The sequence below is a fragment of the Gavialis gangeticus genome, unplaced genomic scaffold, assembly GCF_001723915.1.
Source record: "Gavialis gangeticus isolate Ggan-Ray unplaced genomic scaffold, GavGan_comp1, whole genome shotgun sequence".
Taxonomy (NCBI): domain Eukaryota; kingdom Metazoa; phylum Chordata; order Crocodylia; family Gavialidae; genus Gavialis; species Gavialis gangeticus.
The window spans coordinates 19,927,205-19,930,924 of NW_017729034.1; positions in this window are offsets into that span (position 1 = coordinate 19,927,205).

Here is a 3,720-nt window from a genome sequence, read left to right on the forward strand (position 1 = left end):
GCCTCCAGGGGATAAAATCAGCAATTTATGCAACACTATAGCAGGGTGGGAAACAGAGTTTTTAAAAAGAGAAAGAATCCTCAGCCCACTGATCATGTAAATCAGGAGTATGCAACCATTTGCTATTGCAGGCTGGAGCTTATGACCCAGATCCATGCTGCAGGCCTCAAATCTCTACCTCCTGGAGAGATCAAGTTGCCTGCATTTCTCCTCACTGCAGATACCAAGCCCCCCCTGCAATGAGGTAAGCACAACCATGAAAGAGCATCAGGTAGGGATGCAGAGGAGGGTGCTGTGGAGGGGACTGCTGGATCCTGCATGCCACATTGGGCTGGCTCAGACCTTCCCAGGCTGGATAAAACATTGTTTCAGGTCACATCTGGCTCATGGGACACAGGTTGCCAGTCCTGATGTATGTTATTCAATGTCCCACAGAAACAAGTGCAAGGACAAGGAGCCAAGCCTGCAACTCTTTAGTTACTGTTTGGTTTCTTAAGGATAAGACTAATCATCTTCAACCTAACTCTAGTTCAAACTTGGCAACATTTATGCAAAGACTGTATTCTGCCCCCTTTAAATAATGAGTAAAATAAGGCATGGAGAGGGCTGAAAGCCTGACTTTTCAGAGCACTTTCATGGACCCCAAGGAAATCACTGACAGAGGAGGGCATAGGACACAGGATTTGTCTTAGTTTCTAGTCCTCTGATCTAAGCACTAAGTCAGTGATTTCCAAAGGGTGGGCTGCAGCACACTAGTGAGCCCTGAGATCACCCTTGTGAGGAGATAAATGCTCTTCTCCACCATCTGGCACCTTGTGCCTGCCCCAGCAACTCTGGTGATGATGCCTGTGGCTGCTCATCTAGCAACTACCAAAGTTGCTGCTGCCTTCCCCCAGTCACCCCTGCCCTCGGGCAGCCCCTATGTCAGCCCCCCAGTAGGCAGGCAGGCGCACAGATGGTGCTGTGCTTTGCAGCTCTATTCTTCCCCTTCCTCTTCTCCCCCACTTCCAGGGCCGGCAGGAGGAGTCATGGGCATGATTGGCAGCTAAAGCAGCTTCAGCGGTGAAGGTTGCCCTTGTCTCCTGAAGTACAGACTGGGGGTCAGGAGGGGGCAGACAGTGGAAAGAGCAGGGCACAGCCCTTTTTTTTTGGTGCCGTTCTTTTACCAGTACATCTCAGCACTAGTATGATTTCTTTTGGCAGGGGAATGGAATATGCTATAAGTTTTGAAATATAGACTTCACTCCTACATCTGAAAAGGCATGTGTATGTGTATGTAATATATATTACACACACCCCCCTTTTCAGATGTGACATGCGCCCCCCAATTTTAATCCAGAAAAGGGTGCCCCAGTTATGACAAGTTTGGGGAACAGTGCACTAAGCAATGTCCTCCTGGAAACTATTCTCATCTCTGGGCCTTCTGCTGTTCAGAATCAACACAAGACAGTAACATCACCAGCAGCCGGCAACTGGGACATCAGCAACAGAAGCTGACTCAGAGGTGGGGCAAGAACATCAGCCGTCAATGCTGCCAGCCTAGCCACTGCTGCTGTCCTATCTGGCCCAGCCGCTGCTGCCCGGGGCATAGGCACTGGCTGTTAACGCCTCTGACACAAGAACCTAGCATTTTCCAAAGTGCTGGATATTTGACCTCCGAACGGTGCACATTATACAGGATGGATAAATATAGCCTTGCTTAATTAAATAACCTGTCCAATAAGCAGCTTCCATTTTCTGTGCAACATGCAGAGGAATATAAATGGGCCGTATCTATTCCAAGGGTGCAAAATGATGCCTCGCTATTTTTTGCATTGCTCCGACTTCCTGTTATAGTTACCTGATTAATGACTCTGTAAGTGCAGTGTCCCTGGAAGTACTCCAGGTTCCAAGTAATCTTTCTGCTCTGTGCATCACTGGTGGAGCTCATTCTGGAACTGTACCATGAGTTCTATAAGCTGATTGATTGAGCTGGGTGACCGGCAGCATGATGCAAAATAGGACGTGCACAGCTCCAGAGAGATACAAGGGACCCTGTTAAAATGCTCTCCCTACCTGTTTTGGTCCCTTTCTCTGAGGCAATGATTGATTTTGATTCCTGTATTTAAAGACATCTGGAATGAAAGGTGACCTGCAGTTATTTACAAAACTGCCAAGCTGGCCAGCAGCTACTAGGGTGAAACAGAGAGCTAGCGACAGAGTGATATAGTCCATTGGTATAGGAAACTCCATCAATAGATCTCAAATGCTTTACAGCAGTAGTCACCAACAGGTAGATCGCGATTGACTGGTAGATCATGGAGCCTCTGACAGTCAATTGGGGGCTGAGTGCATGCAGGCATGCATGCATGTGTGCCCTCCCTCCTCTCCCCACCCAGCAGGTCAGTCTGTGGGAGAGGGAAAGGGTGGGGAAGGGGTCACATCAAGGCCCCCTTGAGGGAGTGAGGCAGAGGCAGGGGCAGGGGCTGAGGTGAGTGGGACCCTGGCTGGGCCAGGTGGTGGGACAGTCAGAGCCCAGGTGGTTCATCCAGGAGTGCGGGGACAGGGGGTCTCCCACCGCTGTGGGCACCCCAGCAAAAGCCTGGGGGGTATGTGCCCCCCGATCTGTGCATGGGGAGGAGGTGGCTGCCACTGCATGCTGGTGTCTGAGCCCTGAGCCCCGCTGCAGCTGCCCTGGGAGCGGCTTGATGCCATGTGTGTCCCACCACCAGGCAGGCAGGGGGTGCGGCTCAGATAGATCCTGGGTTGCACTTTAATTCAAAAGGTGATCTTGTGCTTAAAAAGGTTGTAGACCACTGCTTTACAGGCATTAATCCAATGAGTTTCACAAATGCTTTGTGAAGTAGGGGAGCAACCATATCCCCACTGTGCCAATGGTGGAGCTGAGAACCTAGGTCCCCCAGGAAGTGACACAGCAAGGAATGCAACATGGATCTTATTGATACCTGCTTCAGAGCAAACAACTTCACAGCCACTCCAAAGAGCGTGATAGGTTGGCCAGTCCTGACAAACACTTGATACCCCTTCTTTGCACTTTAATCCAAGCTTGAATGTGGGTGCACAGTTGACAGCCCAGAGGTCACAAATTCAAGTGCTCACAGCATGGCCCTGTCAGATTCCAATGAATCTTCAGATTCTGTTCAATATCTTGTCACACAAGGACATGACAAAGAAAAGGAGAGGAAGTGCAATACGGGGGCATTCTCTCTGCTCAACCCAGGAGGGCTGAGCAACAAGGACATGTTAATTGGTAAGGGTGACCCCATGACTGACTCCACTGAAAGCTGCTGCCACATAGCTCTAATCTGTGCCCCTGATGTAGGGCTGACAACTGTGTCCATACTGCCACCCAGCATGCCAGGGAGCAATGACGTTAACACCAGCAAAAAGTAGGGGGACGGATAACTAACCCATGGGTCCCTCTAAGATAATTAATCAGGGAAAGCAGAGGTAACAAAGGTCAGAAGAGGGGAATTTGAGCAGTTCACAACCAGTTTAACCTCATTTTTTACTAGCAGCATGCATCTAGGTGGTGTGAAACACAGCATCATGGTGGACAGTTCACCTGCATATGTGAATTATGCTGCCCTGGTGTGCCATAACATGTCAGATAACTCTTCAAAGAATGTGTCCCCTCCCTCCCCACCCCCCAATATCAGTCAGTCTTTAACAACCAACAACATATACAGCTTTATTTCCTAAGGAAAACAAGGCACACAC